This window comes from Somniosus microcephalus, chromosome 13 (genome assembly GCF_052327205.1).
Source record: "Somniosus microcephalus isolate GS21.2 chromosome 13, FLI_Smic_1.0, whole genome shotgun sequence".
NCBI classification, from domain to species: domain Eukaryota; kingdom Metazoa; phylum Chordata; class Chondrichthyes; order Squaliformes; family Somniosidae; genus Somniosus; species Somniosus microcephalus.
In genome coordinates, this window is record NC_140999.1 from 117,044,487 (window position 1) to 117,058,597 (window position 14,111).

Here is a 14,111-nt window from a genome sequence, read left to right on the forward strand (position 1 = left end):
TAGTATATACAAGTATAGTTTCTGTGCTTCCTTTCCGTTATATTCAACTGGCACCCTTATTTTTCCTCTGGGGTAGACCTTTTGCCCCGTGTATGTCTTCAATACAATGGACGTGTCCTTTAAGGGTATGTGTGAGAATAGCCGCTCATAGTCTCGTCGATTCATGACAGTTAGGGCTGATCCTGTGTCCAATTCCATCTTTACTGGGGAACCTGCTATCATGAGGGTGACCCAAATGGTTCGGTGAACTTCTTTTGCGATCACGTTGTGTAATTTTAAACAACTTAGTCGCCTGCTCCCGGAGTCCTTATCACTCTCCTGATCTTCGGAACTACTATCTGTCAGTTTCTTTACTTTCCTGTACTGTTCCTTAGTAGCTCTTGTCGTGTTGGTCTTCTTTCCCGACCTGCAGACTCTTGCTATATGTCCCATTTTTCCGCATTGCCTGCATATTTTGTCTTTAAACCAGCAGTCCTTCTGCTCATGGGTTGTTCTGCTGCAGCGATAGCACTTTTCGGCTCCATACGCCATTTCGTTAGCGCTGTATTCTTGTGGTTTCTGTTGTATTTCCACAGCTCCCCGTGCTGCTGCTTCGTAGGATACTGCCACGCTGAAAGCCTGTTCTAGCGTCAGGTCCTTTTTTGAAAGTAGTCGTTTCTGGGTTCCTTCAATCTGGAGCCCGCAGACAAACTTATCCCGTAAGGTGTCTGCCAGTCCTACTCCGAACTGGCAGTGCTTCGATAACTTGCTTAGTTCCGTAAGATAGTCAGCATTACTCTCATCTTTGTGCTGGTTTCTTTTATGGAACTTGAATGTTTCTGCTATCAGCAGTGGTGTAGGGCTTAGGTGTTCCTGTAAGATATGAACAATCTCCTAAAAAGCTTTTCTCCATTGGTTTAGCTGGGGTAATTAAATTCCGCAATAGGCCGTACGTATTCGCACCCATCAGATTTAATAATACCGACGCCCTCTTTCCATCGGCCACCTCATTTGCCTTGCAGTACACTTCGATTCTTTCTACATACGTGGTCCAGTTTTCTACCTCGTTGTCGAAAGCAGTGATACTGTCACTTTTCGGCATCTTGGGCGATTTAAAATGGCGCCTCCCGCGCTTTTGCTTCTTCCCCAATGGAATAAAATGGCGCCTCCCGCGCTTTTGCTTCTTCCCCAATGGGATAAATGGCGCCTCCCACGCTTTTGCTTCTTCCCATTACTGCCACGCTGCTCCTAGCGTTCTACGGGGTAATGGCGGCGACCCGCAGCTTCAGCGCGTCTCACTTTCCTTCCCCCCCCGTTTGGTTTCTCTCCGCTGTCCTGTTCTCGAGCACCGACTGCGCCCTGTGCGCTCCACCCTCTCTCTCTTGTTTTCTTTTCCCGGCGACGCTGCACGGCCCGATTTGTAGAGCCGCTCAATTGAGCTTGAGCCCGCCGCAGTCCGGAAAGGTCAGCGTGCTACCTGCTGCCAGCACGATTCGCTGGAACCACAGTCTCTCCCGCAATTCTCCAAACACCGATGGATTCTTTGGGCGGTTGCCCTCGGTCGACGCCCGTTGCTCAGACTACGACCTTCCAGGACCTTCCTTTCAGGCGAGATCCCCGTGAGATGATGCCACACTGCAGGTGAGTTCGAACTTACTCGTCGCCACTGTAAAGTCCGCGCCTCAATAATACATGGACTTCGGGAGAACAGTTTAACAGGTACTTTACTGAACAAGAGGCAGCTTGAAACTGAAACTACAGAAGCCTGCTAGGGCCATTTATACAGGGGTGGTCACTGCCGGTACTGCAGTCTAAGACCAGTTATTCCCTTAAAGGTACATACACAACAAACGAGGAGTGAGGGAGTCGGACAATGGGCATTCGGGGAGGCAGAACATGGGGAGTGGAGGAATCAGAGAATGGGGAGTGGGGGAGTCGGAGATCGGGGAGAGGGGGTGTCGGGGATCGGGGTATGGGGGTGCCGGGGATCGGGGAGTGGGGGAGTCGGAGATCGGGGAGTGAGGGAGTCAGAGATCGGGGAGTGAGGGAGTCGGAGATCGGGGAGTGGGGGGCTCAGCGATCGGGGAGTGGGGGAGTCGGAGAATGGGGAGTGGGGGTGTCAGAGAATGGGGAGTGGGGGAGTCAGAGATTGGGGAGTTGGGGAGTCAGAGATCGGGGAGTGGGGGAGTTGGCGATCGGGGAGTGCGGGTGTCGGAGATCGGGAGTGGGGGAGTCGGAGAACGGGGAGTGGGGGTGTCGGAGAACGGGGAGTGGGGGAGTCGGAGATCGGGGAGTGGGAGAGTCGGAGAACGGGGGAGAGGGGGAGTTGGAGAATGGGGAGTGGGGGAGTCGGAGATTGGGGAGTGAGGGAGTCGGAGATTGGGGAGTGGGGGAGTCGGAGATCGGGGAGTGGGAGTGTCGGAGAACGGGGGAGAGGGGGAGTCGGAGAATGGGGTGTGGGGGAGTCGGAGATTGGGGAGTGGGGGATTCGGAGAACGGGGAGAGGGGGAGTCGGAGAATGGGGAGTGGGGGAGTCGGAGATTGGGGAGTGGGGGAGTCGGAGATCGGGGAGTGGGAGAGTCGGAGATTGGGGAGAGGGGGTGTCGGAGAATGGGGAGTGGGGGAGTCGGAGATTGGGGAGTGGGGGAGTCGGAGAACGGGGAGTGGGAGAGTCGGAGAACGGGGAGTGGGGGAGTCGGCAATTGGGGAGTGGGGGAGTCGGAGATTGGGGAGTGGGGGAGTCGGCGATTGGGGAGTGAGGGAGTCGGAGAACTGGGAGTGGTGGTGCCAGAGAATGGGGAGTGGGGGTGTCGGGGATCGGAGTGTGGGGGAGTCGGAGAACGGGGAGTGGGGGAGTCGGCGATCGGGGAGTGTGGGAGTCGGAGATCGGGGAGTTGGGGAGTCGGAGTTCGGGGAGCGGGGGGACTCGGTGATCGTGGAGTGGGGGAGTCGGAAATCGGGGAGCTGGGGAGTCGGAGATCAGGGAGTGGGGGAGTCGGAGATTGGAGAGTGGGGGAGTCGGAGATCGGGGAGCTGGGGAGTCGGAGATCGGGGAGTGGGGGAGTCGGAGATCGGGGAGTGGAGGAGTCGGCGATCAGGGAGTGGCGTTGTCGGAGGTTGGGGGAAGTGGGGGAGTCGGAGATCGGGGGGAGTCATCAGAGATCAGGGGGTTGGGGGGAGTCAAATGACATAAACTTGTTGGGCCTGGAGGAAACACTCCTGCTGCTCCTGGCCCACAAGCAGTTCTGTAAAGGCACTTCACTCATTATCTAGCCCTTCTTGTCTTCTTTTACCTGCCGGGATTCCTGAGCCCCGGAAAACCCGGCCTCCACGCGTTAAAAATTAAAATCCTGTTAAAATGGAGGCACGCAGCCTCCCTAAAAGATTTTACTGACCAACCCGTCTCCTGAGCAGATTGATTCCCCCAACCCGCCTCCGTTAGAACCGGAAGTGTGCAGGTTGGAGGCAGGTTGCAGTCAGGCTTGAGATATAAAAAAATGTTACCTCTCATCTGCCCCAACCCACCCATCCTTGGGGGTTAAAATTCCCCCTCCGAAGCTGGAAAATCATTAATTTCCTGGTTTAACAATTGATGCTGGAAACTCACGCCTGCATTATATAGGCATGAGTAAAGTCAGGTGCGGTACTGGCGGAATGCATTCGCCTGTTTGAAGTGGGAACATCTTCCGTCCAGCGACATTTCAGTCAGAATTGACAACCCATCATAGATGGGGTGGAACTTTAGCGTTTCTGAGGCATGCCCCAAATTCAGACCCTCATCAGCTGGAAAACCACCACATTGACGCTGAAAACATCGTCCATTTGCTGGGTTAAAATCTTTAGAGTCCACCAGATGAGAGTTGTTGCTAACATTATAGCTTGTGAAGGCATTAAAGCCTGGCAATGTGAAAGCTTCAGCTACTGAGCATGTGGCATGTCCACAGTGCAAGTATTACCTTGGTGACATCAGACAAAATCTCTCAGTAAAATTTTAGTTCTTAGAATACTGGCCTGTATTTTCCGATGCCTATGGGTGTGTACAGGCTGTGTACACACCCGTAGGGACTTCGGAAATGCTGGTTTCAGGAATGCAAAGCGCATGCGCTGAAAACTAGCATTTCCGATCTGCCTGCCCTGGAGAAGGGCCTCTGCGGGTGGAGAGTTCCACTTTCTGCAGAACCTCCGCCTGCTGAAAACCCTTAGGAATCTTACGCCTGGTAAAAGCAGCATGAGTTGAAAAAAGTTAAAAAAAAAAAAAAATTCTCTCATTTATCATTTTAAAATACTTTTACAAAAGGTAAGTTTATTTTTAGCCCCGTAAAAAACTTTAATTATTTTTTTCAAAAAATTTAATTTTTGTTTAAAATATTTAATTTAAAGTAATTTTAACTCATTTTAAAAACGTGATTAAAAAAATGTATTTAATGTTTTAGTGTCTTTTTGGGGTGATCTCCATTCATATATTTGATGGGAAATAACAACAGAAAATGCTGGAAATACTCAGCAGGCCAGGCAGCATCCGTGGAGAGAGAAACAGAGTTAACGTTTCAGGTCTGGGACCCTTCGTCAGAACTGGAAAAAGCTGGAGATGTAACAGATATTAAGTAGGTGCAGAGACAGGGGGGGTGGTGGGGGGGGGGGGTTAGGAGGGGAGGAAGAAATAGAAAGAACATCCTGTACTTTTGTAAGAGGCAGGAATGATAAAATGTTGCAAATAGGAATGGCAAAAATCATACTGCATGAAAAATGGGGGCAGGGATAATGATCTGAAATTGTTGAACTCAATGTTGAGTCCGGCAGACTGCAAAGTGCCCAATCGAAAGATGAGGTGCTGTTCCTCGAGCTTACGTTGAGCTTCATTGGAACAATGCAATTATATATTTGATGGGTCTATCTGTCAAAAGTATGAAGGGAGATTCCCTTCTCCTATTGGCTGGCCTGGCCCACGTGATCCCAGGGACGTTTGTGAACCGCCTGCGCCCCTGGGATACGTGGGCCCTGTGCATTTCGACTGTGGAGAGTCCCAGGAGCGGAAGTGTCCGGACCTCGGGAGCCCTCAGATAAGTTCATCATTTTTTTTCCCGATAATAGGGATCCGCACGCAGGAAGCCTCCTATCGGAAATTATGGGCCAGTGTTTCAAGAGACTACTTGGTAGAGCTGGACTCACAAGCAGGAAGAAAGCTAAGGCTTGTATGGACTGCTGATGCAAAAGGCTGCTAATAGAAGACCAATAATAATGTCAGCGAATGCATCACAGAAACGATATGGGGACATGCTGCTGTAAAAGTGTGGTAATCAGTTGTGGCCGTGACATTTACACATCACGTTCATTGATTGATGGAGAGAAAATACATGTTGAGCATTAGCTTGTCAACGGTTCAATTAGATTGTGGACGCTTAGTGTTGCAACCCATTGCTTCACTTGAGAAATCATTGAAAATATTAATAATAATGATCAGATGACAAAACATTTGATCTGAAGCTATCTTATAGATCCTACAAAGGATGCTGCTATGCTATGTAGAGCAGTGGGCTAGAATACACAAGCTAATGAAAATCATGCTAGGATTTGACTTGGAGGCTGAAACGCCTCTGGTTGTGATTCCAGTAGCCCCGCTCGGATTGCTCCCATCGATGTCCAGTGCTGAACCTGCTGGTGTTTGTGGGGCTGGAGAGAGGGCACCTCATTGTCACAGAGCAGAGCAGCGGGTATGAGATCTATTGCGGTCACATTGCTGGTACAAGCCTGACCCATGAGACCGGAAACTCTGGAGATGGTGGGGTTGTTCAGGCCCCACTGCCGCCCGCCCCATTTTGTCCATCTCAGCCCCTGAGTAAGACGGCTGATCAGCTAAAGCAGTTTTTAAAAATGCCCCCTTTCTTTGGAGGCCCAGATCACTTCCCCTTACTGGACCCCACTGGTTGGGCCCACTCTTGTCCAGCTGGAGGCCGGTACATCTCAACTCACTACGCATATCGGTCTCCAGTAATACATTGGGTCCTGACTGAGCCAGTGGATCAGCAACTCCCATTGTAGCGAGTCCCTGCCCCTGATTTGAACTCCTGATGACCTTTGTCTTGTAAGGGGCAGACAGAGATTTTACCAATGAAAAGCTAGGCAAGGATATTCAAGTGTACATTGGACATGGGAAAAATTTGGTTGCTTTGCGCCACCCGTTAGCGCCCTGAGAGGGTGCTAAGGGGGCGCAAAGCAACTAGCAACCAGGCGCGGCGCCGCCAGTGCTTCCCACGAAATTCAGTGGGAGGTTAGCAGCGGCGGGAACCGTTAGCGCCCCGCGGTGCTGCGCCCCAGCCCGATCTTCGGTATCTGCCCCTGACTTACCGCTGGACGCTATGTCCGACGGGGTCAGGGGGGTCTACCTGTGGCCGGGGCGGCGCTAATTAAAGGCGAGGTGCCGGGCGGCCATTTTTGTTGCTGGCCACCTGCCAGCACCTGCCTCCGTTGCCGTCCCCGTCCTCCTCAGCAGCAGAGGGGAGTAGAGTAATGGATGAATTAGTGTAAAGAGTGAGTATGATTATATGCTAGAAAGGTAACAGAAAAATGTGCTGAAAAATATTTCTGAAGCTCTAGTAGAGATAGATTAATGCAACAAAAATAGCATGAGGTCATGTATTGGCCCAGAAAAAGTCACAGCATTTCTCATGTGGTAGAAAATTGCTCTTCTGACTTAAAATGTAAACTGAACTAACAAGCGCAACTACTGATACCTCACCCAGCCCGACATAAGCCATACCTGACCATTAAGACTGATTTGTTCACAAGGCAGGGGAGGGCTGCTTGTCGTGGTAAATTGCATGAAAGCTGTTTTCTCCAGACATAGTGATGAGGGCCAGAGTTTGCAAATGGGTTTGCCTAAGAATGCCATTTAATTCCCACAATTTCAAGTTGGAATTACCTACAGATGAAGGGACTCGTGGAGCAGTCTGTAAATATCTGATGAGGAAGTCATGAGGCTGGGAAATGATGTGTGTAGGAATGTGTTAGTTTACCATAGCATCCGAATAGAGAGCAGGCTATTATCAGCACAACTGCTCATGCACAGTAGAATAAAAGCCATCTTCCTATCAAGGAAGAAACACTGGTTCAGGGTTGGTAAGACACAGACTGGAGAACATATGGCTTTTGCAACAATGAAATCTGGTGATAAAGGGTGCTTAGAGCTCACACCCCAGTTATATGGGGAGGGGGGGATTTTAACATGAAGGAGCCTGTGGTTTTTGGTACGGGTGGGGGGTTAAAACCATCCAAAATGCCAGTGCGTTGGCAAGCCAGCTCCAATCGCCGACTTCCGCATTTAACTGAAGCACGTTAGGCTGCTTGTGTACAACCCCCTCAGGAGAAGCAGGTGGCCTATTGCCACTTGCTAATTGCTCAATTAGAGTGATATTGACATAGATTTTTCAGTTTAACGTGTGATCCACGGGTTTCCTGGGCTTCCTGAAACTCACCAGTGAAAGCAAGGCGAGAGCACAATGGCAATTGAGGGGGATGAATCAATCTCAGGGGAATATGGTACCACATACTCAGTACTCACAGCTGCTTTCTTAGCTGCTAGCTGTGTTCACAGTGCTTTTGCTGAGAGTTTACTTTCTACACTGGAGGTATCTTCTACACTTTGGAGCTCTGATCTATCAGATCAGGATGGGTGGCGCTTATGCTGTCTTAGATTGGACCTCAGATGAGGACGAAGATGACCAGCAACAGCAACAGCACCAGCAGCAGCAGTCTGCTGGTCACAGACCTATAGCTGCATAGGAGAAAGGGGAGCAGCAGAGAGGTTTGGACCTGCAGGAGGACCAAGGTGCAGAGCTCAGAGCCTCTTCGAAGGATTTCGAGGAGAAGAAAGAGGAAAAAGACAAGGAGGAGGAAGGTGATGAGGGTAATGCACCACCAGCTGCACACATTGCTGCCAGGGATGCCAGGGATGACCTGATTATTTTGAGGTTCACTTAGGTTCCACCAGTGGAGCCATCTTACAACCACATGCAACAGCCACTTTTCCACCACCAACCGTAACCCCTGCACCACTCCCGCATCTCCCCCAACCGCCCCCACCATAATTCCTACAGCTCCTACATGGTGCTACACCTGTGGCTTCAGCCTCCTACTCATGCTTGAGGCAACTTCCTCCAATCTCTCTGCAATCATGGACAGTGTGCTTGGGAGGCCTGTCAGTGCAACACACATTCTCTGCTGCTGCTCAATGATTCTCCTCTTCATCGTTGGCCCTCAGGGTACAGCATCTGGTCCAGCAGAGCAGAGCGTGGAGAGGACTGCACCCTCCGACGCGGACTCAGCATTGCTGTGCATGACTCCACCATCTGCTCTTGCTCACTTGTGAAGTGTGAGTGAAAACCCAACTATCTGTCCATGTGGTCCCACTGAAGTACGAGTATCTGAGTTGGTGCATGATGTGCTTGAGTCCTGTGACGGTGCACCCTCAGAACGATTGAGCTCCTTGGAGGAGTTGTCGTCAGTGGCCTCCCTCAAATACTGGTGCACGCGTGATGGCCCTGTGGCAGGTAAAAGACATGAATTAGTACTGGCAAGGAAATAATGTTGCAACTTATCATGATGATGATGATCATATTTCACTCGCTATTGAAATCAAGTCAACATGACTGAGTGCTGTTTGATATGCGTCTGTCTGATATTTAATTGTGTCACCAGGTAGCTGGCAGGCCCCCATCTCCCCATCTCCAATGGCCAGGCACGCTCAGACTCCACTAATCTCCAGCGCCTCCTTCTCTGCAGTTGTTAACTGTGAGATGCCTGGAGGGCCACCTTTGGTTCTCTGCCTCTCCCTGGTGTTCTGTGCTCTCTTCTCCTGCATGGAGGGAAAGATCTGACCTGTGAGTAAGTGTAATGTGTTCATCCGATGAATGGCGAGCATTTGGTGAGGGTGAGGGTATCAGAGAGAGGCATGACATTGCATAAGGATGATCGTGAGTGTCAGTGGTGGATGGATAGATGGGGATGTGAGGAAGTGCACAGACAGAGTGGGATGGGTGCACCTGCAAGGTACGTGGGTATGAGGAGTGATGTGATGGAATAGCTTGAGAAGGCAGAGTAAGGGGTGGGGTGATGTGCACAGCTGGATGTAGTTGAATGTGCCACTGTGCTCACCTTTCCTGACCTGGTTAGGCTATTAAAGTGTATCTTGCACTGCATCCAGGAGCATGGCACTAGGCTCCTGCTGCTGACCTCCTTGGCAACCCGCAGCCATGCCTTCTTGGTCTCTGCCGCAGGTTTCTTCCTCCCATTGCTGGGGAAGAGTATCTCCCTCCAGCTCCTCACAGCCCCCAGCACATCCAGGGAGGCACCATTGAGCCGGGCCGCAGCCTTTGCATGTCTCACTTCCATTCCTCAACTTCTTACTCACTCCTCTTGAACTCCAACACCTCCAAATTGCATCTTTGCCTTTAAATACTGGAGTTGAGATTGTGTCATGTGGGTCCTCATCACGCCCGCTGCTGCTCATTGGATGGCAAGCCTGAAGTAAAATGATAATGAGGTGGCTGCTTTAAAAAGCCACCGACAGATGCGCAGAACATACTTCCCGGTTTCCCACCTGATATCAGAGCCCCCACCGACGCCACCGCCCCCCCGCTCCCAGATAAGATTGAGGCCATAGTCACTGAAAGGTATCATCAAAGATACAAACTTTGATACAAACAGAACATGGTAAATAACTACAAGAAAGAAAAAAACTTGTATTTATACAAAACCTTTCAGCTCTTGGGATGTCCCAACGTGCTTTACAGCCAATAACGATGTGAGGTCAGTGCAGTTATGCAGGCAAATGCATCAACCAGTTTGCACACATCAATGTCCCATAATGAGCAAAGGAGATAATTGACTAGTTGATCTGCTTTTGGTGTTGGTTGTGTGATGAATCTTGGCCAGGACACAGAGGAATCTCCTGGCATGTTATTCAAATTGTGCCGTGGGATCTTTTATATCCACATGAAAGTGCCGACAGGGCTTCAGTTTAACATCGCACCCAAAAGGCGACCCTCCAACAATGCAACACTCCCTCAGCACTACACTGAACCATCAGCCTGGATTCTGCGCTGGGGTCCTGGAGTGGGCTTAAACTCACTTACTTAGTGATGATTGTCGGGACATGAGAGAAGCAACTGAGAACAGGCTACTGAATGACCTATTGAGGATTCAGAACCAAGAAAGTCTGACCCAATTGAATGCTATTTACCATCTGACAGATTAGAGACCAATAGAGAAGGAGATGTGAGACCAAGTCCATCACAAGTGAAACTCCTAAAGAAATTGGCCCAGAAATTCGGGTCCCCACGTGTGAGTACGCACGGGGTACTCACGCGTAGGCCCAACGAAAGTGCCGGTTTCATGCATGCACTGCGCATGCGCGGGAAACCGGAACATTTGTTCCCTTGAAAGAAGGGGTTGATAGGTGGAACGCGTGCACTGGAGAGGCAGCGCATACGCATTGAACTTCCTTTTTTTTTGCAGCTTTCTCTGGGAGGGTAAGTCTCCAGCAGTTACACTTTTAAAAAGCAGACGCAAGGCCTGTTTTTAACAAGGTAAGTGGTGAATTAATTAAAATTAAAACTTTTTTTCCACAGGTTTATTATTTTTAAATACTTTAAAGACAGGTAAGTTTATTTTTAGCCCCATTAGAAAATGTAATTAATATTTTCAAAAATTTAAATTATTGTTTAAAATAGTTATTTCAGGAAATTTATAGTTATTTTAAAAATGAGATTAAAAAAAAAAAATTATTTGAAGATTTAGTTATGTTTTGGGGCTTATAGTATATATAGGTTTGACAGCCCTTCCTGTCAAATTTATGAATGAAGCATTCCCTGCTATCTTTGGCTCTCCATAGCCCACGTGATCCCAGGGGACGCTTTGAACTAACTGCGCCCCTGGGATACGCAAGCACTGCACGTCTGGAGTTGGAGGAGGCCCAGGATCGGAATCCTACGCGGGCCCACAGCACAACGGCCGGCGCGCAAGGTAAGTGCAGGTCGGGGACTTGCACCCGCAGGAAGCCCCCGACCCGAATTTCTGAGTCATTGTGACATTAGTGGGGCGAAATTCAGTATTGCCCCGTTTGGGGCGCTAGCAGCGCCAGGCGCAATTTATCGCCACCTTGGGCGATATTGGGTTGCAGTGCCGCTGAAGCTGATTGCGGCGCTAAATCAGGTGCTGCATGATAGTCTTAAGGTGCTAACCCAGTGGCGCAACGCAATTTCTCCGCGGGCGGGCGCAGTGCAGGTGCTGTCAATTATCGACTTCACCCAGACACGCTGGCGCCGGCCAGCTCTTAAAGGGGCGGATCGATTATCATCTGCAGCCACACTCTGCGCCTTGTAGGCCTCAAAATCGGCGGCAACCTAACTGTGGCGGGCAACACTTCAACCACATGGAGAGGGCCAGGGAGAGAGCGCAGAGCTTCAGCGAGGGGGCATTGGATGCTCTGGTTGACGCGGTGGAATGCCGGCGACCTGTGCTGTACCCGGAGAATGGCGGGAGGCCTCAACACACCGAATACCACAGAGCTTGGAGGGAGGTTTCCCAAAGAGTCACCTCCAGCAGCATGGTTCCGAGGACTCCTGTGCAATGCAGGAAGAAGTTCAACGACCTCACTCGGGTCGTCAGGGTGCGTGCCTTTTTGAGAATCATCTTCATCCCTCCATCTGCACCTCACTTTATGGCCAGAGGGTGTGCAATGCCCCAATGGCCAGCTGTCATCCAGCACCCATGGCCCTTTCTGGAAACACACATGCACATTCACCTCAGTGCATAATGTAAGGGCTAATCGACCATGGGAGGTGTAATGTCCGAGTATAAATAATACACGGACTGCAGGAGAACAATAAAACAGGTATTTACTTGAACAGAGGGAAACTTAAGACTGAAATACAGAAACCTGCTATGGCTTTATATACAGGGGTGGTCACTGCCGGTACTGCAGTATAGAATCAGTTCTTCTCTTAAAGGCACATACACAACAATTCCTCCCCTTTTAGATAAACAGTACAAAACATTCATTTAACAACTAAATAATAACTAATTACAATTACAATTTTCTCTGTACTATATACATCAACTGAAATAATCATTTATAAGTTCAGTCTTTGAGGAGGCTTCCTGATCCTGACTGGATAGCGCCTTTCTCGAGTATCCTGTTCTTGCGGCGGAGTTGATTCTGGCTCATTGTCATTGGTTGGTGCGTCAGCTTCCAATACTACTGCTTCTGAGGTAGACGCAATCTGTACTTCGGGTTGATTACCAGGTGCACCTGCTCGTGGTATGGGTTTGGCTTGTTCCTGTGACTCTAGAATCTGGTCAGCATGGCATCTCACGATGCTCTCTCCAACGTCCACTGTGTACATTAGTGGTCCCTGCTGTGTGCATATCGTTCCTGGCTGCCATTTTTCTGTTCGGTAGTCGTGGGCCAAGACTGGTTGCCCTATCTTGAAGCTCCTGGTTGGCTTCTCATTTATGTGCTGGAATTGCTTATCCTCAACATCTCGTCTTATGTTTGGTTTGAGCAAATCCAGGCGACATCTTAGTCTTCGGTTGAAGAACATTATGGCTGGAGCTTGGTTGGTGACTGCATGTGTCGCATTCCGGTAAGCAAACAAGAAATTATCCACCTTGTGTGGTAGTGGTATGTCGTCATTCTGCATTGCCTTTATGGCCTTTTTAAAGGTCTGAACTAACCTCTCAGCCAATCCATTTGTGGCTGGATGATATGGGGCAGATGTGTAATGCTTCACCTCATTATTCCACAGAAACCTCCGGAAATCCTCTGACACAAACTGTGGCCCATTGTCGGAGCAAATCTGTTCTGGCAAGCCATTCCTGGCGAAGATGGTCCGTAGGACTGCAATAGTTTTCTCCGTGGTGGTGGAGGACATTTTGATGACCTCTGGCCATTTTGAATGGGCGTCCACAGCGATTAGGAACATTGAGTCCATAAATGGACCAGCAAAATCAATGTGTACCCGTTGCCATGGAGATGAGGGCCACTCCCATGGATGTAGCGGGGCCTGTGGTGGAGCATTTTGGACCTCCTGGCATCCTGTGCATCTCTTGGTCATATCCTCGATTTCTTTATCGATTCCCGGCCACCACACAAACGCCCTGGCTAGGCTCTGCATTTTTACCCCTCCCAGATGACCCTCATGAAGCTCATTGAGCACTCTATCTCTCCACTTGGGTGGAATTACCACTCGGGATCCACACATCAAGGTCCCCTGGCACACTGACAGCTGTTCTCTCCTTGGCGAGAATGCTGGCAACAGTGAGTCGCCATGTGCTGGCCATCCCTTCACCGTCAAATCATAGACCCGAGAGAGTGTCGGGTCATTTCGGGTTTCCTTCTCTATACTTGAGTTTGTAACAGGTAGACATTCGACTATGGTCGCATGGAATATCTCAACAGGGTCCACTGCAGGTGCTTCCTCTACCATAGGCAACAGTAGGCGCGACAGCCCATCAGCGTTTCCACGCTGTTTCGTACCCTTGTACTCTATGTCGTACTGATGTGCCCCTGGAAAATGTGACCATCTTTGCAGCCGTTGCGCCGTCATCACCGGAACGCCCTTCCTTGGGTTAAAAATGGAGACCAGGGGCTGATGATCAGTCAGTAGGGTGAATTTCTGCCCGTGCAGATAGTGATTGAACTTCTTCACCTCCCACACCAGGCTGAGGGCCTCCCTGCCAATCTGGGCGTAGTTACGCTCGGCTGAGGTTAACGAGCGCGACGCAAAGGCTATTGGCCTCTCTGAACCGTGAGGGAATTTGTGTGACAGCACCGCTCCGATGCCATAGGGAGACGCATCACATGCTAACCGAATCGGTAGTGTTGGATTGTAGTGGGCCAATACTTCTTTTGAAGTGATTAGGCATTTACATTTCTGAAAGGCACGCTTACACTCATCACTCCATTTCCATGTTACTCCAGTTTGCAGTAGGGCATTCAGTTGGTGCAGAATTGTGGATAAATTCGGCAAGAACTTATGGTAGTAGTTCACCAACCCGAGGAACAACCTCAGTTGCAACACATTTTCCGGTGCTGGAGACTTGCTTACAGCCTCAATCTTCTCCGGCGACTTATG